We start from the raw sequence: 27,424 nt of genomic DNA on the forward strand, positions 1-27,424 counted from the left end.
AGTAAGCATTCTGCACCACCACCTTTATATTTCATCATTTTATTATCAGTCTAGCCCATTTTGTGTGTTAATACCCTATGAATATTTTGCATTTTCCTTCCATAAAGTAATGAGTCCAAGCAGTTTTTTATTGATGTGATCTGAAGAAGTCTTTCATTTTGGTGTATGAGTGAACATTTCTTCAACTTGTTAGCTGTCCTTTCAGTGAAGAATGACTCCTACGCCTAAGAAACGGATTGATTGGTCACCATCTAAACGTAGTAGAGGTGTAACTTTACATGAGGAAGAGTATAATGTTTGAAGAGATTGCAGCAAGACGTTATAACATTATAAGATAACCAACAATACTAAAACTGCTCCTAGAACTGGACGAAAACCTGTGCTTTCTCCTCAAGATGAAAAAAGAATTTGCCGCCTTGCGTTACAAGACCGTCGGTGTACTTCAAAACAGATTAAGGAAGTGCTGGAATCACTTGGAGTCACCATTACTGACAGAGCCGTCCGAAGAAAATTGGGTGCAAATGGTTTGCCAGCCACGAAGCCAAGAAAAAAGCCTTATCTTAATGCAAAACAAAGGTCTCAAAGGTTGGTTGACTCCATGCCTTGCAGAATCAAAGCAATAATAAAAGGCAAGGGATTCCCCACAAAATATTGATTTGTTACGTTGCAGAGACTGTTTTATACTGTGGAATTAATTAATACCGTCCTCACATAACGCCCGTGATGTTGTGTATTTCAAATTTCAACCTTAAATACAATTACATGCCACAATATTACTTATGCATTACATTAATAATTTGCACCGGGTGAGTTGGCCGTGCGGTTAGGAGCGCACAGCTCTGAGCTCGCATCCGGGAGATAGTGGGTTCGAACCCCACTGTCGGCAGCCCTGAAGATGGTTTTCCGTGGTTTCCCATTTTCACACCAGGCAAATGTTAGTGCTGTACCTTAATTAAGGCCATGGCCGCTTCCTTCCCATTCTTGGGCCTTTCCTGTCCCATCGTCGCCATAAGACCTATCTTTGTCGGTGCGACGTAAAGCAAAAAGAAAACCCATTAATTTGCTTATAACTCCATCACCCGCCAAGTAAACAGGTCAGTAACATACAAATGCATTGCATTATGAAAAGTGTCCAGAATTATGTTCACTAGTGTAAATAGCCTACTATGAATATGAGGTTCCTTTGCCTGAATGAATGTTTTACAAACTTTGAAACAGTTCAAGATCTTTAAATGTAGACTATCAGTACCTCTCTAACAAACAGGAGAGTGTTGGCCTGTATAAAATTCTTGTTCCCATTCCATTCTATTGTATTCAGATCATTGAAATGAAATGTCAAATGAAATAAACTAAAATGTTACCGGTAGGTCTCTTAGACTGAAATATTCAAAAGTGTGCTTAAAAGAATGATAAATTTGATAAAATACAATACCGATACCTATTATTAAAACAAAGTTGTTTTCTTTTACTTTCTCAGATACTCTAGCCCTATGTGAACGAGAAGATTTCAATCCAAAGCCAAATCATGGATTCCAGGATTGGTCATCATGGCTTGACAGCTGCAGGAAGGAATTTAAACGTGAAATGAAGGAAGTTGCATGGCAGGTTATCGATAAAGATCCCTTAGATCCAAATGCTACATCAATGTTTCAATGCTTGAATTGTGGCAAGCTTTATCGAGCAAAGGGAAATCTTGTCCAGCATCAGAAATTAGAATGTGGAAAAAAGCCCATCTTCAGATGCCCATTTTGTCCTCAAAGAACGACACGCAAATTCAGCCTTTTTAGGCATGTGAAAAGCAAACACGCACATGAAACTTCAGTTATTCTACCTCCATTTACCAAATTTTAGATTGTTCCAAATGGCATAATTGTTCTCTTTCCATTCCAGTTTATATTCAGATACAAGAAATTGACAGATTTTCAATAAAACATACATATTTTATTTCAGTTGGTCATGATCAATCAAATTTAATACATGAAAAAAAAAAAAAAAATCAGAAACAATCATACAGAACTTGGTTTGTAATTACAGATTGTATTATCTATAAAAGCTTATGGCTAGTTTTTTTTTTTTTTTCTTATTCAGAAATTGTTCTGTGTATACTCCAGTTTATGTGATCTTTACTAAAATTCATATCTGAGATATTGTGAAGTATTTGATGCAAGAAGTATAATATACATAATTTTCTAATTTCAGTTGTTAACAATCTGTCTTAATTTAATAAGTGAATAAATATATATTTGAATTCAAAGGTTGTTTTATTTGTTTTGTGATTACATACATCCATAAAAGCTTATGAGTAGCTTACATTTCAAAGTGTTCTTTTCCCATTTGTATTCCTGAAACCTGTCAGGAGTGGAACACAGAGGATAGAGTGGAATCATATAATTGCAAGAAATGGAGTATTAATGCACTGAAGAGCCAGTTTGTAGAGTAAAAGGAAAGGAAGCATGAAACTCCAGTCCAGTTTTTCACACTAATATAACACAATATTTATAATATATCACTAACATTTTTGTTCAGTCTTCAGTTCCAAATATTTTATAACCAACAGTTCAACTTCTGGTGTACTGAGCCCAAACTTCCCAGAATCGGCAATAATTGTTTCATATGTTGGCTGCACTTATTGAAATCAGCTGTTGTTTATTTAGCCTTTCAAAACATAACCTCCAAACTTTAGTTGTGATTATGATTATAGTTTAATAGTTTTATCACTGTTGGTTGTTTATTATAATGAAATGTGGAAGAAATTTGTTTGTTGTGTGGAAGAAATTACCTAATTCTAATAACCGGTATCTTGTGAGTTTTGAATGTATCCTCATGGGAAGTTCAAATAAGTTTTGAATGCCATAAGTGTGATTATGGTTGAGTGATGTTTTAAAAGGTAAGCAGCACACTTTTATTGTTTAATTATTAATCTTATTAAAAATAGTAAAATTTTCAGAGGAAGGAGTAAACTGTAGAGCATTCCAGACATTAAAACTGCTGTGGTTAATATAATATTATAACCAAAGATTTAAATATTATTTTGTGAATGACAAAATGTTGTACCCTACTTGACTAAACATTTTTGTTTTTGTTTTGTTTTGTTTAATATTAGATCTAAGAAGAAGATCTGAGTAGTAGCCTGGATACAAACCAAATAGGCTATTGTAGGTATATTATTTTCCATAAATAGGTTACCAGTACTCATTATGAAATCAAACTAGGGAATTTTTCAAAATGTAAGAGGCTCATAGCATAGATTGCACCCGGAAAGATTGCAAAGCTTTAAGGAAATCTTATTTTAGATCCTTAAAGTGTTTCCCATTCCTTTGGTAGTAAAGTAGGCCTACTTACCAAAGGAGCAGCTGATGAAGATATAAATAGATAGGCTAGGTTAAACAAATCAGTTGGAAAATTTACCTCTTAAAAAATATATTCGTAATTTGATGATGGTATCTTTAAAAGGGCCTAGCAAGTTCATCTAGGCCTACCCATGTTCTAATTCCTCTTATGGTCTACTATTTCTTATTTCTTATTATGTGGCACAACATTGCATTCCAATTCTTTTATGCATTAACTGCTGCAAATATGAATTTAGATATATTTCCATGTACATTTTAATTTTGAGAGAGAGAGAGAGAGAGAGAGAGAGAGAGAATCTGAAAGCTACGCAGAGTCTGTAGACTTCATCTGCCTATCATCGGACACTCTTCGTATTTACTTTCCTGGAAAGTTGAGAAAGTATTGTATTTTTTGTTGTTTTATTCACGTAGAAAGTAGAAATAACAGGTTTTTAACAATAATAATAATAATAATAATAATAACAACAACAATAATATTTGTTTTACATCACACTAACTACATATTTGTGGTTTTTGGAGATGCCGAGGTGCCGGAATTTATTTCTTTTATGTGCCAGTAAATCTACCAACATGAGGCTGACGTATTTGAGCACCTTCAAATACCACCGGACTGAGCCAGGATCAAACCTGCCAAGTTGGGCTCAGAAGCCAGTGCTCTACTGTCCAAGCTACTCAGCCCTGCTTTTTAAAAATACTCCAATTTCATGTTGGTAGATTGACTGGCATGTGAAAGAACTCCTGTGGGATAAAATTCTGACACCTCAGCATCTCTGGAAAGTAGTTATTGGGATGTAAAACCAATAACTCTCTTGTTAGTTTCTTTGTGAATATGACAATAATAATAATAATAATAATAATAATAATAATAATAATAATAATAATAATAATAATGGAATGGCAAAGCCAAACTCCATCACTAGCACACAGTCGTTTTCTCAGAAGTACTCTTTGTGACTGAAACATCATCATTAAGCACCAACATCAAAGACATCAAGAAAATGGAGTGGCAGATACTGAGGAAAATATTCGGATCAAAGATCTAAGATGGTGATACAGATGTAGATTCCCATAGGTATGCATCTTGGTAGGTGTGCTAGGTACCAACTGATGACCCCAGCCTAGCACACGGGGGTGAAACGCTGGCAACTAGGAATGAGTTAGCTGGAAAATTTATAATGTCCAATAACGGACCATTTAAATTGGTATTAGGGCCTAGATCTAAGATGGTGTCAGAATGCACAAAAGCTGTGAAGAACTTTATTTGCTGACTGAACAATTCACTTCAGTTGCATGAAAAAGAAATTCTATGGACATATAGCATGACTGAATGATTTGCAATTGACCGAGAAAATCTTCTGACCAAGAAAATCTTATCAATGGAACCCGACAAACCAAAGTACGCTAGCTTGTAGACAACCTAGGGGATCTCACAAAAGTCAATATTGACCCACTGGCAACTAACTTACATGAACTACATAGGCCTATGGACAGAAAGTCAACTTACACAAGTTCACACCCAAGTAACCGACAGCCCAAAAGTTGAAACTCAAAACCACATGGACACAAGAAAGATGGCAGACTCATAGTGAGAAGCTGAGGAAGTTTCGGGAAGATAAGAAGAACAAGAAGACCATTGCTAATGTAGAGTACCAAATTAACAACAACAACAACAACAAAAAATATGGCCTCAGCTCTGATTTGCAGAACTTTTGAAGTAGTTGGGCCTACCAAACGACCACTGCTCAGTCCGAAGGCCTGCAGATTACAAGGTATCATGTGGTTGGCACGTCAGGTTAATCACATATGCTGAGTGGACCTCGAACCAGCCTGCAGATCAAGGTAAAAATCCCTGACTTGGCCGGAAATCAACCCCGAGGCCTCTGAGTAAGAGATACGGTAGGCATGCTAACCCTTCACCATGGGGTCGGCATCTAGGTGAGCTGCCTCCCAGTTTTGACATTTTCGTCGCCATAAGACCTATCTGTGTCGGTGCGACGTAAAGCCCCTAGCAAAAAAAAAAAAAAAAAGTTTTGACATTCCGATTGTGCTGCTTTCAAGCAATGAAATAATTCTGCTGGATGGTCATTATTGTCTGTCTGTTAGGTTATCTGCCCAGGGGGTAGTTGGATAGTCAAATAGCACCACCAAAAAGTATGTGGTTATTGGAAAACTGCAAAAACCGATGGCTGCACCAAAATGTGGCGTAGGCTACTAGGCAAGATGAAAAGTTAGGTAGTTTGCCATTGCTTTCCTCGCTGGGCCAGAAAGTGTTCTTGCAACATGATTGACCCTATGAATAACACTTTTCATAACACTCGTGTTCCAAATGTCATGACTCAGAACCACCCATAGCCTAGCTAGCTTCCTTACCGTCATAGCCATGGATGAGACTGGGACTTTGGAGGAAGCTACACTTTACTCTGGCAGAGGATAGTTGCTTAGTTTTACTTCCTCTTAAAACAATAACCACCCCCAGCCACCACCACTTTACTCTGGTCTGTGCCAAGAGAGATACTAAAGTACTGCATCCATCAAGAAATGTCAACAGGCAGATGGCCCGTATAGCTGAGTTGATTTAATTTTGTTGATTGACGCTGAGTGCACCACCTTAATATGATATTGATATAGAGTGGCAACTGTTTTTAACTCCTGGACAGGTCGGGATTTTGTTGTTGTTGCATGTGCAACTGTACAAAATATTTCAGCCTAGAACTTTAGCCAGTAACATTCTGTTAACTAAAGTTCAATATAACTTATTGCAAGTTATTCTAAAGAATTCTTGGTAGTGATATGTACTGCAGGTCAGTATTTCTCTGACGACATTGTCTCGTAGATGTTTTTGCAAGAATGACAACTGCAATATATGATATATTTGTATCAATTACAAATATTGAGTTTAAAAAGGCATTCCTATATGATATTTAAGAAAGATTTTATTTAATATTTAAATAGTGTGGTAAAGTCAGTTTTATTCTGTTTAATTTATCTTTTTCTTCAACATGTAAAGTGGCTGTTGTATTATTGGGAGAGATGTGTTCATTTCTTCTCATCAATATATGATATCTCTAAGTTCAGCCGTATAAGTTAGTTGAATCTTGTGTGATTCAAATGATTTGACATTAGCCTTTCTCTACTTAGTCCAGCTTCCTCTGTGGATCAGTGGTAGAATATTGGCCTCTAAATCGCAAGATCGAGGGTTCAAATCTGGCAGAGGCAGTCGGATATTTTCAGGGTAAAAAGGGTCCATTTGGCATTCCATGTCATACAGTGTCGGCATGTAAAATATCTCTGGTGATCCATTTTGTTTATCTGACCAGATTAATTAAACCTCAGGCTTTAGTTTGTTCAAAAGAGATCCGTTTTTCCTACCAGCTGGTTAAATAAAATGGAAAGTTGAAATTGAGATGCAGGCAGCCTAAATGACATCAAATTGAAATGCCTGTACACAATAGCTGAGTCCATCAGATTATTATTATTGTTATTATTATTATTATTATTATTATTATTATTATTATTATTATTATTATTATTATTATTATTATTATTATTATTATTATTATAGCCTGCGTATTTTGGTTTGTCGGGTTTCATTGTTGTTGTTGTTGTACCTCCATCCTTTGGTGAAGACTTTTTATGATTAGTGAATATGGTATGGCTCAATGATACTGGCTTGTCTTGTTTCTGTAGTTGAGACGTACTACCCTCTGAGGCAGCTGGACATTTGGAACCACAATATACCGGGCGAGTCGGCTGTGCGGTTAGGGGTGCGTGGCTGTGAGCTTGCATCCGGGAGATAGTAGGTTCGAATCCCACTGTTACCAGCCCTGAAGATTGTTTTCCATGGTTTCCCATTTTCACACCAGGCAAATGCTGGGGTTGTACCTTAAGTAAGGCCACGGCCACTTCCTTCCAACTCGTAGGTCTTTCCTATCCCATCGTCGCCATAAGACCTATCTGTGTTGGTGCGACGTAAAGCCACTAGGAATCACAATAAATGTACAGACTCCTCAAGAGTAGATAGAAAGAAAAATGTGACACAGAAGACTGACTCTTAGAAAATATATTAAAGGTACCAATTTTGTAAAAAGATAATATGTAACTATTATAGAGGAATCTGCCTGCTGTCATTTCTTGATGGATACAGTACTTTTGCATCCATCTCTTGGCACAGGCCAGAGTAAAGTGTAGCTTCCACCAAAGTCCCAGTCAACATCCATGGCTGTGACGATATGGAAGTTGCTGGGGTATGGGTAGTGCTGAGTAATGACATTCAGAGCATGACTAGTGCATCTGAGTGTTATGAAAGGTGCTGCTCATAGGTTCAGTAGTGCTGCAATAGTACTTTCTGACCCAGTGAGGAAAGCAATGGCAAACTACCTCACTCCTCATTTTGCCTAGTACGCCTCATTTTGGTGCTGCCATTGGTTTTTGGGGTTTCCTTATAACCGCATAACCTTTGGTGGTGCTGTTTGAGGATCCAACCAGCCTGTGGGCTGATGACCTAACAGACATATAGAGGAATCACAATCATATGTTATGTTACCAAAAATTGTAGGGGGAAAATGAAAAGTTGGTAACACAACTACAAGAAGAGTTTAGTTGTAGAAGGCAGAATCAACAATGGAGCCCATTTTCATTATGAGACAGAACAAAGTGTACTGAAATTACCCACAGGCTTTAAACAACAAGATAAATATTATAATATACAAAGTAATGACTGCAACGTTTATCTAACTGCGTCAGTACAGCATGTGTTTTAAATGTACACTCTCATCTCTCACATATTGCTAAAAGGACATGAGAAATGTTTGTATCTTCTCTTATAATTGGGGGCATGGTGAAAAATATCTGTATTCCAGTCAGATGATCCATTTAGCAATGTTCCCAAACTATTGAAAAATTCAAGACTGGATGTGGAAATCGTCAGGAGGATTCAGTTTGGGAGTGTTTTCTATTCTAGTGTATGAAACAAGAATATAGGAGCATATGGAAATGGTGCCACCTTAAGGATAATATCACACTGTATTAAAGTGGTTCATTGGTAGAATATAACAAAATAGAGAATACAGTCCCTTATTGTAATAGCTTGTATAATGTTAAGTAGCATTAGTTGTTTTACATGGCATATAGGTGATTATTATATTTTTTGAAACCGTGGCAGTATTTCCGTTTCTGTGGGGATAATTTTGCCATAGCATCATACCTAAATCTAATGGACACATTCCATACTTCAGTCTTGGGTTATAATTGCCCAGCAATTACTCTACACACTGGTTTTTAAGAGATATAAACATTATATTATTACTATAGGCCTTCACACTCATGAGCAATTGAATTTGGGTTTGTAGCACCACTTTTTGGCTAGATGATAGCAGTAATACGCTGTGATATGGACTTTGCAAGGTAACAGAAGCATTGGGGAGCCATACTGATACATGCACATCCTTTGATAAGCCACAAAGATTGGTCAGAGCAGGATCCAGGGTCCAGTCAGTCACAGTTTGAGAATGATGGGCTGGAACATTTTCTTGCTATAGGTACAGTTTGCATGCAGGGTGCTGGAGGCGAACAGAGGGGGTGGACATGATCTGCCAACAGATTCCTGTAATGTTCACAGAGAGGGACGTTGTCAGTTGTACCAGGGGTTTCATTTCATCTACCACCACCAACCTTAGCTGCACCCTGCTGGCATTGCCTGATTTGGTTGACAACACACTAGTATTTGGCCATTGGCATATACCAAATGGTACCTGGACTCATCCATCCAGGTGACATTTTACTGTGCTACGAGCGTCAAGTGATGGTGTTCCTTTGCTTGTGCCATTTGTCGTGCCTTGTGACAGGTTTTGAGCAGAGGTGCCCTCGTGGGATGCTTGCTTCTATACCCAATGGCGAGGAGATGGTTCTAGATGGAATGGCTGCTTACACATCGTTATTGTCCAGCATTGAATTGACAAGTGATCTGCTGCACTGTGGCCTGTCTATCCGCTTAAAATTACGATCCACTGACAATAGCTATCAACGATCCCTGTCATCATCGCGTTGTACTCCATGACAGTTGACCCTGGCGGCGGTGGTTTTGCCACATCCACATACTCGTGGTACACTCTTGATATGTTGGCCCTTGGAACGCCCAGTGCCATGGACGGATGGAGTGACCTATATGTATGGTGTCTGCAATCTGGCTGCGATCAGATGCACTGAGATCTTATGTCTTACCCATCCCATAGTCAGCTGTTATTCATACACTATTCATGAGGTATATTTTTCGGCTTATGCCGTGTAATTAATTATAAAACACACTCAACGCGTTTCGAAAGGAACCTTGCCTTTCTTCATCAGGAGACAACAGAGAAATGAAACGACGCATAACAGGTTGCTAGGAGAAAGCAACAAAGAACTTGAAATGGTGCCCTAAGATGTAAACGGGACGCCATTTTAGCCCCAGCTAGAGACAACGAATGGCAACAGTAAAACATTACTCTCTAATGGTTCTGATAATAGGTAACCATGATTCACTGAGGTTGTAGCCTGTATCGCGGTTGAAATTATCTGGGTGTTTACGTATTTCAACCGCCTCCCTGATAATTCTTGGGCGATATTGCTTTATACGGGCAAGAACATCCACTTCTTGGAACAAGACATCATGACCAGGTGTTAAGGCATGATCAGCAACGGCTGATTTATCAGGTTGGTTGAGTCTGATACATCTGATATGTTCTTTGATGCGAGTACATACCGTTCTCGAAGTCTGCCCAATATAAACCTTGCCACAAGTACAGGGAACTCTGTAGATACCAGGTTGTTGCAATTTAGGCCAACTATCCTTAGTTGGTCGCAGGAGTTGCCTAATCTTAATTGATGTTCCAAAAACAGTTCGTACATGGTACCTACGTAAGATTTTAGCAATACGATCCGTCGTGTTATGTATGTAAGGTAGGTAAGCAGTTCCTTTTACATCTTTTTCCTTAACAGACGTCCGATTATGTGTCGATTTCAGAACCGTTGAGATCAAAGCTCTGCTGTAACCGTTGCTCTCAAAGGTGGTTCTCAAGGTGTTAATTTCCTCTTATAGAGCTGACACTTCACAAATCCTCCTGGCCCTGGTAGTCAGAGTTGTAAGGATACCATGTTTCTGGGCAGGGTGATGGTGAGAATCTGCGTGGAGATATCTATTGGTGTATGTAGGCTTATGATACACGCTGTGTCCTAAAGATCCATCCGCTTTCCTGGTGACAAGAACATCTAAAAATGGTATTTTAACGTCAGATTCCATTTCCATGGTGAAACAAATGGAAGGGTGCTGGCGATTAAGGTGATCCAGAAAGTGACCAAGATTGTCTTCACCTTCCGTCCATACGACGAACATATCATCCACATATCGCCAGTCTCAACGTGGTGTCTCTGTTTACGAAAGTACTTGTTGATGGTTTTATGTCTCTCATTAATGATATTTTCACTGAAGAGATCGGAAGGCTTTTTTACCACTGCATGACCTCCTCCTACTTTCTATGGAATGGGAAATATTATTAACAGACAGATGGTGTGGCCATGGGAAGTCCTTTCTCTCCTGTTGTGGCTGATTTCTTCATGGAAAACTTTGAAGAGAAAGCTTTGTCGTCGGCACCTTGCAAACCGAAGATCTGGTGGCGATATGAGGATGATACGTTCGTCGTATGGACGGAAGGTGAAGACATTCTTGGTCACTTTCTGGATCACCTTAATCGCCAGCACCCTTCCATTTGTTTCACCATGGAAATGGAATCTGACGGCAAAATACCATTTTTAGATGTTCTTGTTACCAAGAAAGAGGATGGATCTTTAGGACACAGCGTGTATCGTAAGCCTACACACACCAATAGATATCTCCATGCAGATTCTCACCATCACCCTGCCCAGAAACATGGTATCCTTACAACTCTGACTACCAGGGCCAGGAGGATTTGTGAAGTGTCAGCTCTACAAGAGGAAATTAACACCTTGAGAACCACCTTTGAGAGCAACGGTTACAACAGAGCTTTGATCTCAACGGTTCTGAAATCGACACATAATCGGACGTCTATTAAGGGAAAAAGATGTAAAAGGAACTGCTTACCTACCTTACATTATAACACGACGGATCGTATTGCTAAAATCTTACGTAGGTACCATGTACGAATTGTTATTGGAACATCAATTAAGATTAGGCAACGCCTGCGACCAACTAAGGATAGTTGGCCTAAATTGCAACAACCTGGTATCTACAGAGTTCCCTGTACTTGTGGCAAGGTTTATATTGGGCAGACTTCGAGAACGGTATGTACTCGCATCAAAGAACATACCAGATGTATCAGACTCAACCAACCTGATAAATCAGCTGTTGCTGATCATGCCTTAACACCTGGTCATGATATCTTGCTCCAGGAAGTGGATGTTCTTGCCCGTATAAAGCAATATCGCCCAAGAATTATCAGGGAGGCGGTTGAAATACGTAAACACCCAGATAATTTCAACCGCGGTACAAACTACAACCTCAGTGAATCATGGTTACCTATTATCAGAACCATTAGAGAGTAATGTTTTACTGTTACCATTCGTTGTCTCTAGCTGGGGCTAAAATGGCGTCCCATTTACATCTTAGGCACCATTTCAAGTTCCTTGTTGCTTTCTCCTAGCAACCTGTTATGCGTCGTTTCATTTCTCTGTTGTCTCCTTATGAAGAAATGCAAGGTTCGTTTCGAAACGCGTTGAGTGTGTTTTATAATTAATTACACGGCATAAGCCCAAAAATATACCTCATGAATAGTTACACGGGCCGTGAAAGTCTAAATAATAATGTTATTCATACAGCCCATACAACATCTGACATCGTCACTGTTACATGCCATGCCTTCCCAAGTTGCATTCGCCAGGCTGAGCACAGTGTCCACTACGGCAGCCATTTCTGAATCAGTTGCTCGTAAATGTACAATCATTGGTGAAATAAAATTTTCTGCAGTTCTGATTGCATAGACCACAGCAACATTTTTTGCCTTTCCCAGCTGATAGCAGCACATACTTGTTTCTGACCCTTGTGGCCAAACGTTTAGCTAATTTCATTAAAGGCTGAAATCCAGTCCAGACTAGCTGCTTCAGGTTTTCTCTTTATAAAAGCCTAGTCTGGACCAGTCAGTTTTGTATTCCAGTTTAAACTGTGAGGTCTGCCTGCTGTCATTTTTTGATGGATACAGTACTTTTGCATCCATCTCTTGGCACAGGCCAGAGTAAAGTGTAGCTTCCACCAAAGTCCCAGTCAACATCCATGGCTGTGACAATATGGAAGTGCTGGGGTATGGGTAGTGCTGAGTAATGACATTCAGTGCACGACTAGTGCATCTGAGTGTTATGAAAGGTGCTGTTCATAGGGTCAGTCGTGCTGCAATAGTACTTTCTGACCCAGTGAGGAAAGCAATGGCAAACTACCTCACTCCTCATCTTGCCTAGTACGCCTCATTTTGGTGCTGCCATTGGTTTTTGGGGTTTCCTTATAACCGCATAACCTTTGGTGGTGCTATTTGAGGATCCAACCAGCCTCTGGGCTGATGACCTAACAGACAGACTTTGAGGAATCCCATTTGCTTCTGTCAATTCAACTGCCAGATGACGAAGTTTTATGTTGGAAAAGCCATAAAATATATTTGATAAGGAAAACAGATGGTCATAATTTCTTTCTCTTGCTTTTCATATAGGTTTACTCCCTAATACTGGTTTTTCAAACATTCTCTTTGAGCCTATCTCGTTATACCGTTCTTGAAATATTAAACATGTTAAGACACACTTTAACAGAGTAGCTATCATTCACTGCCTCAACAGCTGTTTGTAAATCTTTCACAGTCCATATCACCTTTTCTGCTTTCCTTAGTCTACACTCACTGGCAAAAAAAAGCAAAACACTAAGTATTTCAAATGAAATTTAATGTCTACATGTTTTCAACACATTTCCATTGCCTCAGGCATTACCACCTATAGCTGCAGTTACAGCTGTGATTCAATCAGGCATGCTCAGGATGCAATCTCAAATGTTCTCTTGTGGTATGAGCTTCCATTTTGCCTGAAGCACATGGCCGGGAATCGAACCCGGAACCGCCGGGTGACAGACGGACGCGTTGCCCCCTACACCGTGGGGCTGGACATGTTACCCTGTTAGTACAAGACTAGTTTTGGCTTGAAATGTTACATAACCAACAACTCAAACAACACAAAAGTATAGTATAAGATACAATTGATCATACTTTCATGAAATGTAACCATAATTTGGTGATCACTAATTTAAATTATGCTTATTTGATGTCACAAAAGATGATGATAAAGAGTGATTTTATACTTTTAATTCCTGAGTAGAAACATGCTTGCGTTCAGGAAACGGACATACCGTGCAGAATTTCAGTAGTCATCCACTGGAGATCACGCTTAGTCGTGCACGTGTATGGTGCGTTGTTGTTCGAGTTAAACTGGTGGTGGAATTCCTCCAACCTCCCCTATATGAAAATAGGCTGAATAAGTTATATATATAGCATATACTTTCCTCTAAGAGTACACAGTACTCTCACAGCCTGCACCTGGATCGAACCTCCCACCTTTCGATATCTCCATTGCGGATATTCCACTATAGCAGGTTGACCTCTCAACAAATGCTAACTGCTCACAAGATGTTGATAGGAGAATTGGTACTGCCCATTCAGCATTTGGATGTTTATCCCACCGTGTCTTTGTGAATAAGGACCTTACAATGCATAACAAGATCATGGTTTACCATGCTGTTGTCATATCAACACTGCTTTACGGTTGTGAAATGTGGATCCTCTACCATCAGGATATCAAAAAGCTAGAGCGCTTCCATCTGCAAAAACTTAGATCCATCTTGAAGGTCAAATGGGAGGACCGGGTCACCAACCTTGCAGTTCTTGAGAAAGCACTTGCTATAAGCATTGAGGCTACCATCATTGGCCACCATGGATAGGGCACGTCCATCGCATGAGTGAAACCAGGCTTCCTCGTCAACTTCTGTATGGTGAACTCTGTTCCGGCACAAGACCTCATGGAGCCCCTTTAAGACATTTCAAGGATCAGCTAAAGCATAGTATGAAAAGAGCTGCAATTAACATTCAATCCTGGGATACGCTTGCTGAGAATCATACATTTTGGTGTTACACAGTTTCTACCTCAGTTTTGGTATTTGAAGAGGAATGACGGCGACATGAAGGGAATAAATGACAAGCACGGAAGCTCTGTCAAGCTCAATTCTGCCCTCCCCCAACCATTTCATGTGATCTGTGTGCACGTATGTTTCATGCCAATATTGGGCTACTAACTCATATGAAACATATTCACAAAGTTTTGTGAGTGTGAAAACATAAATTGCTGAAGAATATTGTTTACTCAGATATGAGTTACAGCCAACGACAACTTTCCTGTCTTGACGTATGCTACTGTTTCCTATTACCAATGTGAGTGGTGCAGTTTACTGCTCCTTGTCCTACTATTACTAAGATAGCAGGTTCGATCTCACCTGAGGTTGGTAGCATTTGTTACTCAGATTATTTATATATAATGTACCAGCAGTTACCCGCGGCTCCGATCGCGTGGATTTCGTAATTTGATAAAAGTAATCCTTCCTTGATACTGTATAAAAAGTATAAAAACTCACTGAAAAACTGAGTTTCATTTACCCCAGAAACTCTTTGTAAACAGCGCTTGTGGTATTGCCTTTTGGGGCTAAGATGACCAAGCGACATAGAACTGTACATGTGAGAAAAAGTCTTCTCTCAAGTCTTTATTTTTGAAGGAGATTCCAAATACCTATTTCCACATCTGTTACATCTTCAGTTTCTGAGATATAAGAATTCAACCCCTTTATCAGTCCTTCCCCCACCCCAACCCCACCTAAGTGGATTATCCAAAAACAAAAAGTACATGTTTCTTTATTTTTAAAGGAGATTCAAATTACCAATTTTTACATCTGTAACATCTTCAGTTTTTTAGATATAAACATCCTTATAAAAAATTATTCAACCTTTTTTCACTTTTCACCCTCGGTAAGTGCCTTTTCCGAAAACAAAAAAAACGTGTTCCTGTATTTTTAAAGGACTTTCCAAGACCAATTTTCATGTGTGTAACATGTTAAGTTTTTTACATATACTGTAGATATACTGGTACTTATTTTAAAATTCAGCCGATTTTCAGTTCTTTTCAGCCCCTTAAGTGGATTTTCTGAAAAGAACAAAATACGTGCTTCTTTATTTTTAAAGGATATTCAAAATACCAGAGCCTCCGTGGCTCAGACGGCAGCGCATCGGCCTCTCACCGCTGGATACTGTGGTTCAAATCCCGGTCACTCCATGTGAGATTTGTGCTGGATAAAGCAGAGGCGGGACAGGTTTTTTTCCGGGTACTCCTGTTTTTCCTGTCATCTTTCATTCCAGCAACACTCTCCATTCTCATTTCATCGCCTCTATCAGTCATTACTAAATCACTTTGGGAGTGGCGACCCCATCGTACTAATAGCCTATATATGATTCATCCATTACATCCCTGACGCGGTCAATGACTGGAAAACAGGTTGTAGGTTTTCATTTTCAATCAAAATACCAAGTTTCACGTCCTTAACATCTTCAGTTTTTGAGATATAAGCATCCTCATAAAAATAATTGAACATTTTCTTCAGTTCTTTCACACCATCCCCCCTTAATTGGACTTTCTGTAAACAAAAAATATGTGTTTCTTTATTTTTAAAGGAGATTCAAAATACCAACTTTCATGTCTGTACATTTTCTGTTTTTGAGATATAAGTATCCTCTTAAACAGAATTCAACTCCTTCTTTATCTATTTTCACACACCCCCCCAGTCGATTTTCCGAAAACAAATAAATACATGTTTATTTTTAAAGGAGATTCCAAATACCGATTTTTAACGTCTGTAACATCTTTAGCTTTTATAAATATAAGTATCCTCATACAAATAATTCAACTAATTTTTCAATTTTTTCACCCTCTAGTGAATTTTTTGAAAACAAAAGAAGACATGTTTCTTTATTTTTAAAGGGGATTCCAAATACCAATTTTCACGTCTTTAACATCTTTAGTTTTTGAAATGTAGCCTATCCTCATACAAAGAATTCAACTAATTTTTAATTCATTCACCCCTCCCCCCCCCCTTTAAGTGGATCTTCCAAAAACAAAAGAATACATGTTTCTTTACTTTGAAAGAAGATTCCAAATTCAACTTTTCATATTTATAAAATCTTCATTTTTTGAGATATAAGTATCCTCATAAGAAGGAATTAAACTCCCTTTTCTCCCCATTCCCCTTAAGTTGATTCCCCCCCCCCCCCCCCCCGAAAAAAAAAAGAAGGCGTGTTTCTTTATGTTTAAAGGAGATTCCAAGTACCAATTTTCACATCTGTAACCTTCAACTTTTGAGAAATAAGTATCCCCATAAAAATAATTAACTTTTTTTCACTTCCTTTCACCCCTTCCCCCCCTTAAGTAAACTTTTCGAAAATAAAAATACGTGTTTATTAATAAATGAGCTACCAAATACCGATTGTAATGACATTAACATCTTAAGTTTTTGAGATATAATATGTTTCCTCATGAAAGGAATTCAACTCCTTTTCACCCCCAACCCCCAAGTTGATTTTCCCCCCAAAATGTGTGTTTGTTTATTTTTAGAGGATATGCTAAATACCAATTTTCACGTCTGTAACAACTTTATTTTTTATCAGATAAAAGTATCCTCATACAAATAATTCAATTAAGTTTTCAATTCTTTCACCCCCCCCCCCCCTTAAATGGATTTTCTGAAATCAAAGGAATACGCATATCTTTACTTTTAAAGGATAATCCACATACCAATTTTCACGTCTGCAACATCTTTGGTTTTTGAGATGTAAGTATCATCATACAAATAAATAAACTAATTTTTCAATTATTTCATTCCCCCCCCCCCTCCCCAAAGGATTTTCCGAAAACCAAAATATAGCCTAAATATTTCTTTACCGAGCTCGATAGCTGCAGTCGCTTAAGTGCGGCCAGTATCCAGTATTCGGGAGATAGGTGGTTCGAACCCCACTGTCGGCAGCCCTGAAGATGGTTTTCCGTGGTTTCCCATTTTCACACCAGGCAAATGCTGGGGCTGTACCTTAATTAAGGCCACGGCCGCTTCCTTCCCAGTCCTAGCCCTTTCCTGTCCCATCGTCGCCATAAGATCTATCTGTGTCAGTGCGACGTAAAGCCAATAGCAAAAAAAAAAAAATTTCTTTACTTTTAAAGGAGATTCCAAATACCAATTTTCAAGTCTGTAATATCTTCAGTTTTTTAGATATCAGTATCCTGATAAAAATAATTCAACCCTCTTTTCAGTCCTTTTTACCCCCACCCAAGTGGTTTTTCCAAAAACCAAAATATGCATGTTTCTTTCTTTTCCATGGAGATTAAAAGTATCAGGTTTTGCTCCTGTAACATGTTAAGTTTTTGAGATACTGTATATATGTTCATTTAAAAAATTTACCCCCTTTAACACTTGCCCTTAAGTGGATTTTCAGAAAGCAAATTATGCGTGTTCCTTCACTTTTACAGGAGATTCCAAATACCAAATTTCGCATCTTTAAACTGTTCAGTTTTTGAGATATAGATACACTCATTTTAAAAATTCACCCCCATTTTCACCCCCTTTGGGACGGAATATCTAAAAATCCTCCCTTAGTGAGCACCTACATTATAATATGATTGTATCTCCAAAATTTCATTTCTTTATGTCCAATAGTTTTGGCTTGGCAATGATGAATTAGTCAGGACAAGTTATTTTATATTTATAAATTAGGGGAGATTAGGTCATGAAAAGGAACATGTAATGGGATAAAAAAACTATGACCAATGTGGGGAGTGGGAGTAATAGAAAGATGAGACAAGGACTAATGACACAAGGACATAGATGGATAAGGACTGTCTCCAAATCTTCAAATAGATAATCTCTCTCCTGATCAATCTCAGTTCTTGTACATCAATTTTTTTTCTCATCCTGTGGCACGCTCATTCTTTTCCGCAGCTTCATTAGGAGGATAGGCATCAACACTCATTTAAGGGCTCTTTGACAGATCTTCAGTCTTGATACGGGAAGTGTAGGATAAAACAGGGAGCACATTGTATCCGTCTTGCTCGGTTCAGTTCAATTTGGTTTCCCTCGTATCTGTTCGCATCAGTTAGTTGCTGCACATATCTTCCTTCTCTTTCAGAAGCAGTCAATGAAGCTGGCTTAGAATAGCGTGCGTAACAATTTTGAGCTCTTTGTCCCAAAACAGAGAAATTATAGCCTGCAAAGAAGAGAGAAAAGAAAGAAGATTTTGGATACATTAAATAATTTTAAAAAGGAAACAGTGTGGTGAATATTATCTTCACTTTCCAGACTTGCTATGTGATGAGGACAATTTCTTTAAATATTTCGGAATGCCAAGCTCCAAGTTTTTGAGTTGCTAAGTGTTCTACACTTCCATGCAAAAGAATCAAATTTCAGAAAAACAGTATCACCTGGTGAACGGCTAGCCGTTACAGTAAAGTAACTAATGATTTCCTTTCATATTTTATTTAACAAGATTAAACATAGATGGTAAAAGTAAGTAGTACCACTGTGGAAGCATTCACATTTTTCAGTTCATATTCTGTCACTAGAGCATTAATTTTAGATTTAAATTCAGTTTACAACAGAAGACTAAAAGATCTAACAGTTTCTTCCACAGCTTCAAAAAACTTTTTCTAGGGAATTCAGGAGATTTCTATCCTCTTTTGCATATTTGACATTTAAAGAATTGTCCAGCACATTGACCACAGAGGTATTTGACTTCTTTCTTTGCATAGAAGCCATGGACGGAGTCGTTGCCTCATTATAACTTCTTGCCGGTTTGCTTGATATCTTGTTCATGATATTAGGATGTCATTTTGTGACTTCAGTCAGCAGTTCTTTGTTGATAGCTCTCATTGAACTCAAATAAAAGACTTCATCAGAGGCTCGCAATGTGGTCTACCTTCTGTCTTCCATCATCTGAGAGCAAGCTCGACTGAACAGGTGGTGGTGGTGGTGGTGGAGAAATGCTGAAGCATTCGGAACTGAAGCACTGGGCGGCTGGGCATTTGGTTACATATTAACAAAATATCCAAAGTCAACTGAACAGAAGGAAATGGAAGCAGTGTTCTCCCTGTTTAAGAAGAAAGCCAGATAAGGACAGGAAAAAGGAAGAAACATAATAAAGATGAATACATTTAGTAAAAGATGAGGAACGCAGCACAAACACGAGAAGGAGAAAATGATCCCAATGGGCCAGTATAAGTAATGGAAAAGAACAAACGACTGACAAGTCAAGTTATATCAAGAGGGATAGGAACATGAAAAGGAACTCATTAATAGGATGATCACACCAAGTGAGTTGGCTGTGCAGTACAGACCGTGTAGCTCTGTTAGCTTGCATTTGGGATGTGGTGGATTCAAGACCCACTATCAGCAGGCAAATGGTGTGGTTTTACCTTAATAAGCCATGGTTGCTTCCTTCCTATTCTTTGCCCTTTTGTATCTAATTGCCACAAGAAAAACCTGTCCAAATTGGAGCAATGTTTATATATCCAGCTGAACCCATAGCCTCCTGTGAGATTGAGTTGTTGCCAGTGATGGGAAGAGTACAAGATAAGAGTAATTGCTTTCGATTACAGTTACCTGAGAAATATTTTACTCAATTATGATTACAAATTACTTTCTTCAGCAAGTAATCAGTAAAATTACTTTACAGAATGCTAGTCTTAAGGAATTTTTTTTTTTTTTTTTTTTACAATTTGCTTGACGTCGCACCGAAACATATAGGTCTAATACCAATGTAAATGGTCCATTATTGGACATTATACATTTTCCAGCTATCTCATTCCTGGTTGCCAGCGTTAGGCCCCCGTGTGCTAGGCTGGGCTCATTAGTTGGTAGCACACCTACCAAGATGCATGGCTAGTGCATACCGTGGAGGCCACTGCGTAGGCTAATTGTAGCCACCGGCAGTGCCTGTGCACTATGAGAGACTTTGTCTCACTACCAAAAATTGATGCCTGCTTGGCCATCGGATGATATAGATGTTGATTCCCATAGGGAATCTGAAATATTTGTTCCGAATGAGTAAATTTATAATACCAGTACAAATGGTCTGTTATTGGAGATTATACATTTTCCAGCTAACTCATACCTGGTTGCCAGTGTTTCGCCCCTCGTGTACTAGGCTGGGCTCATCAGTTGGTACCTAGCACACCTACCAAGACGCATGGCTAGTGCATACCGTGGAGGCCACAATTAGCCTAGGTACCAACTGATGAGCCCAGCCTAGCACACGGGGGCGTAACGCTGGCAACCAGGAATGAGTTAGCTGGAAAATTTATAATGTCCAATAATGGACCATTTATATTGATATTATAAATTTACTCATTCGGGACAAATATTTCAGATTCGCTATGGGAATCAACATCTATATCATCTGATGGCCAAGCAGGCATCAATTTTTGGTAGTGAGACAAAGTCTCTCATAGTGCATTGGCACTGCCGGCGGCTTCAAGGAGCCTACGCAGTGGCCTCCACGGTATGCACTAGCCATGCATCTTGGTAGGAGTGCTACCAACTGATGAGCCCAGCCTAGCACACGGGGGCCTAACGCTGGCAACCAGGAATGAGATAGCTGGAAAATTTACAATGTCCAGTAATGGACCATTTATATTGGTATTATAAATTTACTCATTCGGGACAAATATTTCAGATTCCCTATGGGAATCAACATCTATATCGTAGGGAGGACATATTCGCAATACCACGTTCAGGAAAATGGAGTCCCACAGGGATCGGTTCTTAGTGTCACTCTGTTCGCGATTGCCATAAACTGTATTGTCGCTGCTGCTGGTTCAGCGGTAATACCGTTGCTATATGTGGGCGATTTTGCTCTGCACTATAGCTCGCGTAGTATGGCAGTCGCAGAGCGACAATTACAGCAAGCTATTAGGGGAGTGGAGCAGTGGACCTTAGAACATGGCTTTCGGTTTTCTATCTTAAAGACCTCTGTTGTCCACTTTTGTTGTCAATGTACTCTTCACCCATCTCCTGAACTTTTTCTAGGGAATGTCACTCTTCCCATAGTTGACACCGATTTCTTGGGCTCCTTTTTGATAGTAAATTATCGTGGGAGCCACACGTGCGGGAGCTAAAAGTGCAATGCACCAAGAGGCTTAATCTCTTGAAGTTTCCTAGCAGCACTAATTGGGGAGCTGACCGTGCGGTGCTCCTACAATTCTATAGGGCATGCATTTTATTCAGGTTAGACTACGGCATTGCAGCATATGGCTCAGCAAGACCAAGCGTCCTTGCGAAGCTGAATAGCATCCAACACGGTGGGGTTAGTATGGCAACGGGAGCTTTTCGTACAAGCCCCCTAGGTAGCCTGCTCGCTGAACCTTTACACTTAAGGCGCCAGCAGCTCCTTTTGTCGTATGCTGCAAATTTGCGATAGATGCCACTCCACCCAAGCTATGCTTGCGTATTCAACAATAGACACTGTCTACTGTATGCTACTTGTCCTCGAGCAACGCGGCCGGTTGACATACGCTTGGATAGCAGTTACAGATTGTTTCATGTACCTTCGGTTCCTTGCCTTGTCATTGGTACCCCTGTGGGTGGTACGATGACCTGAAATAATTCTGGATCTGCACACTGGCCCGAAGGAAAACACGGACCCTTCGATTTATCGGTGGCTCTTCCTGTCCATTTTTGACCGATATCCAGGTTCAGTCGTCGTCTACACGGATGGTTCAAGGACAGATACGAAGGTGGGCCATGCGTTCGTTGTCGACAATGATAGGTTTCTTTTTGCTCTCCTGGAAACCTGTAGTGTGTACACAGCAGAGCTCTATGCTATCTGTGAAGCTCTGCGGTATGCACTCTCCGATGAACGCCGACACTTTCTTCTGTGTACTGACTCCTTGAGTTCACTACAGTCTGTTGATACTTGTTTCCCTCGACACCCTCTGGTGCAGCGGGTCCAGGACCTGCTGGCCGGGTGTTCGGATGCCGGCACCAGAATCACGTTTATGTGGCTCCCAAGCCACATGGGTGTAGAGGGAAATGAATTAGCAGATAAGGCTGCCAAGGAGGCAGTTACACTGTCCCCGTTGCCTTACAAGGTTCCAGTAAGTGATATTCGCACTCGGCTGAGACATCTGGTTATGTCCCATTGGGAGATGGAGTGGCAGGCCATTCCACTTCCAAATAAGCTGAGAGCGATAAAAGGAACAACGAAGGTATGGAGGACTTCCCTTCGGGCTTCTCGGAGGGAAGCAGTGGTATTATATCGTCTTCGGATTGGCCACAGTATCCTGACTCACTCCCATCTATTGAAAGGAGAACCCCCTCCAGTGTGTACTTGCGGCGATCATCTTACTGTGGTACACATCCTTACGGAGTGTGTGGACCTGGTCGATCTGTGCCGTAGTCTTAACCCCCCGAATACAATCTCCCTGATCTTGCGAGATGACGAGCAGTCAGCAGACCTCGTCATCCGCTTTATGAGGGATAGTGGTCTGTTTTATCGTGTGTAATGATGTCCTTTGTGCTAGTGTATTTGTGTCAATTGCGCTTTTATCCTATTGACTTCATTTTTGTTTGTGTTGCGTATTTTAACACGTTGAGTGCCGAGCCGATTGTAGCACACTATTCCACTGGTGCCAGGCATGTTTTTGAATTGCATTCCGCTGGTGCCAAAGCAATTGTATGCGTTGTAGTCTGTTTATATAATCTTGGTATGTATTTATATGATGTACTAAGTCAATTTTATCTCACCATACCATGGTCATGTGCGACGCCATATGGTGTCACATCAATTTTTAGGAAAGATAAAATATAGCGTGATGCCATATGGTGTCACAGAATTTTTTGACATGGAATGTGCAATACGAATTTCAGATATGGGATATTTATTTGCTAATTCAAATTAACGCAATATTTATGAAAACCTAGTAAAATGCAAAACAAGTACTTATATTACATTACATATTGTTGTGAACAGTTTTCTGATAACTCTAAACAATGAAAATTGCGTCTCGGCACGCCCGAGTTCTTGTTACTCGTTGTAATTTTTCAAACCTTATTGGCATCGTTGTCCAAACATCGTCCTTTGTACACTTGTTTCATGTGCTATTTTCATATTTAAGTCTTGCACATCTGATCGGGAAGTTAAGGGGAATGCGCTAACTATACGCTACCTGGCTGCTAGCGCAGCTCGACGCAGCCCGGTTGGTTCACGTCTGCTGCTTCGCTCCTCCCTACCTCTCCGCCACACCCCGATACTCCCGCAGCACTTCTAATTTTATGACTATTTATTTGTTCAATTTTGGCGTTTAAACTTGCGCTGGGTACATGCAGTTTTCACCTTAGCATTCTACTGCCTCCCACGAATATTCCTACCAAATTTCAACCGAATCCGAGTGTAACACATGTATGTGTTCCCTCGTAAGATTATTACCAATATCTTCCATTTTTTATATTTTTGCACAACTATATAAACTGAGTGATAATACGTACATAAACGGGGAATAAACAATGCCTGGCGCGCTTTCACCTGTGACAATGACCACTGGCCAGTCAGTGGCTTCGGAAGAATACTGTGGCGCCACATGGTGGCATAGAGTAAAAATACATAGCTGGAATAGACCCTGAAGTTCGCCCTTCACGTAGTACCAATTTTACGCGCATAGATGTCACAGCTGATTATCTACGGTGCATCTCCTGAAACTCAATTGTGCCGCCATATGGCGTCACGCCAACTCTGATTTCAAGACCACCGTGACACCATATGGCGGCACGTGGCACCCAACGTGTTAATGTGTTATTTTAATGTCTAACGTAAATTATGTATGTATATATATATCTGTACTACCGAGCAATGCCTTATTCCTTTGTCTCCTGTATTTTCTCTTATTTTATTAGAAAATAAGGCATTGCAAAATACATCCACTGATTGTTTTAATCTCATACTCATTTATCTTCATCACCATTTTTTAAAACTCTAGTCAGTGGATACGTTTTAAAATTTTAACTTCATATATCATGTCATCCATCTCGTTCCATTAGGGGCCGATGACCTTCGATGTTAGGCCCCTTAAAACAACAAGCATCATCATCATCATCATCATCATCATCATCATCATGCCTGTCTGCGGCCTGGTCATACCAGCACTGGAAGTTTGGACTGTTAGATCGGCATCGTAGTACTGTTCGTTAAAAGCGAGAAAAGGTGCGGTTTTTCATTTGAACAAGTATTTTATATGATAACATTGCTTTTAATCCCTACATTCCTACTGATGTTTTTGTAATAGTTAGGAAAACCACAAAGACAGTCTTTCTTAGAATCCCGTTGCGAAGCACGTGTACATCAGCTAGTAATAATAATAATGGTGATGATGATTATTGGAGACATTTCAATTTGACGCCATCTGTCTGTCTGCTCATCAATTTTGATGTTCTCTTTTACTCTAGGCCTACTAGATGGCACACCAAGTAAACCAAAATTCTCTTGGGCGTCTATGGCTGGGATTTAATGAATTTTTTCGGGTAAACACCAAATGTGTTTTACATCTTTTACATGCTGACATCATTGAACATTCAGTGTCAAATGAACTTTTTACTGCCATTCAAAAATCCTACTACCTTACCGGGTTTGAACCCGCTATCTTGGGATCCGGAGGCCGAGACACTACCACTGATCCACAGAGGCAGCTTTTGTTACATTATACATGTCTTTACAGTTCAGTTTGGAATTTACACACACAATTTCCATTTCATTAAACAGTGGAGCATCTTTTTGTGCTTGCTGAGTATTTGTGATCTAAAACTTATTTAACAGAAGCATTGAAACCTGAAATTGTGATTAGCTTCTCCAGTTGTGGTGCATTTTGACATTTTTATGAAGTTGGTTATCATCAAGGGGGAGCATTTGGGAAATGGTCAGGAAGCAGGAAACCATCCTACGAATCCACTAGGTGTAGATATCAGGAAATCTGTTAACTAGATGTTACTGAGAAGAGCTGAAGCTCAGCCTTCCCTTGAAGACAGACTTGAGAAATGTATGTTTGTATCCTGAGTTTTAACTCTTAAGCAAAGTTCTTGTGGATGTAAATGTGGTGTCTAATAATTTGATAAATGGAAGTCTCTTAACTAGCTGAGAATAATAATATAGAAAACTAAGGTATGGTGGTCACTGTTTTATATCTATTTGAAAGGGAAGCGCTTCTTTGTCTTGAATCTGTGCAATTAATTTTACTCTCAGAAAACAGGTCCTCTTTTAATGTAATTTTTCAGTAATTTAGCTCAGTGGCTTTGCTGATGGCTTTCCATCTGGACTACCAAAGTTCATATTCCACTCAAACTCTGGTTGGAATTTCCATCTAAAAAAACAAAATGAGGCATCCAGCCTTAAACCAAAACCGAAATGACTGAGTAAGTACATATACAGCCTGCGTGGTGCGGGGCAGGTAGCTGTAAGGTTGCGTTTGGGAGTTTGTGGGTTTGAATCCCACCATTTATAGCCCTAAAGATTATTTCCATGGTTCTCAGGAAGTGCTTGGGCTGTATCTTAATTGAAGCCATGGCTGCTTCCTTCCCAGTCCTAGGCCTTTCATGTCTCATGATCACTAAAAACTTTTCTTAGCTAGTGTAACGTTAAACCATTTGGAAGGAAAATGAGCCATAGTGACTCCAGTAAAATATAGAATGAGCTGAAGAAAAGCAGAGTATATTTCCTGTTTGTACTTTGCCTCCTTTCATTTGCATTTTGCTGTAAATTATTATGATATTCATATCCTTTTGTCCCCTTTTAAATCCCATTCCCCTAAATGCATCACATGACCACCACTACATAGCCTAATTCCTGCCATGTGGTGCATGAGCTGGTGCCTGTCCCATCTGTGATCTGTTCAGTATAGATTTCTTATGCTCTATCCAATATCTGGACACTTTATATTTTGAAAATGCATATGAAAGAAATTGCTTTTACTGTACTTGTGGAGTTGATTTTTAGGTCTGCATACCTAGCAGGTAAGAGACAAGCAGATATTATGATTATTTCATTATTTTTTTCATTCTGAACCATTGTTAGTGAAGGTATATGTCATTATATGAAATATTGATAAATTCCTTCATTACTCTAATAATTTGGGATATATTTTATCTCAATATCTCCTGCGCCTGCATGTTGTACCTCTTCTCCTGCATTTGTTGTTCAGTTTCATTTCATTTGATAATGTTCTAATAATTCAGTCTGTAATCTGTTAAACATTTTATCAATAAATTTCTGAAAAATAACCATTTCCTAATAATTCCATATTTTTAATATACTGTACTACTGCTTTTATTCAATATGGAATGGACAGATACCACTACTATTTCTTACTGCTATCCTTCCCAAGTAATAATAATTTCTGGAGTAATTTACGTTAATTTCTTCCAAGAATGGGTGGTGTTGGTGGATGGATAATAATTTTATTTTTAATTGCTTTCTTTCATTAACATAGTTTATTTTCTTTTCCAGATTTTGGGTCGCTATGGAGTAATCCTGGCATGTCGTACTCATTCTTGGACAACGTCACTGTGAGCTTTAGCAACAACCGGTTTGGAGGAAGGAAGTCATCTTTTTCTGGGTTGGAAAAGGATGGCTTTCAGTGTGAACATTGTAATAAAATTTATACCATGAAAAGTAATCTAATGAGACATCAGAGACTGGAGTGTGGGAAAGAACCTATTTTTCAATGTCCTGTTTGCCCACATCGTTCTAAACGGAAAGGAAATCTCTTGCTTCATATCAAAACTCGGCATCAGCGATTTATGAACAGTATTAAAAGACAATAAACCTTCCAGAAAAGTTTTCATTCACAAAATAGGTCGAATTTAAATTATCATTGTCATGAAAGTTATTCCATAGTTGGGGTAAAGCTGACTAATGGATTTGTCTTTTATTTAATGAAGACATGCTATGTAAATACAATTGTATTTAGAGAAA

At 39.2% G+C, this 27,424-nt stretch overlaps 1 long non-coding RNA gene across 1 annotated transcript; it reads left to right on the plus strand.

The window, feature by feature from the left end:
- Positions 1–2,654: 2,654 nt before the first annotated feature.
- LOC136871829 (uncharacterized) lies at positions 2,655–27,424 on the plus strand. Its single transcript, XR_010859826.2, has 2 exons — positions 2,655–2,887; positions 26,957–27,424. It is a non-coding gene; the product is annotated as an uncharacterized lncRNA (long non-coding RNA).

This window comes from Anabrus simplex, chromosome 1 (genome assembly GCF_040414725.1).
Source record: "Anabrus simplex isolate iqAnaSimp1 chromosome 1, ASM4041472v1, whole genome shotgun sequence".
Lineage (NCBI taxonomy): Eukaryota > Metazoa > Arthropoda > Insecta > Orthoptera > Tettigoniidae > Anabrus > Anabrus simplex.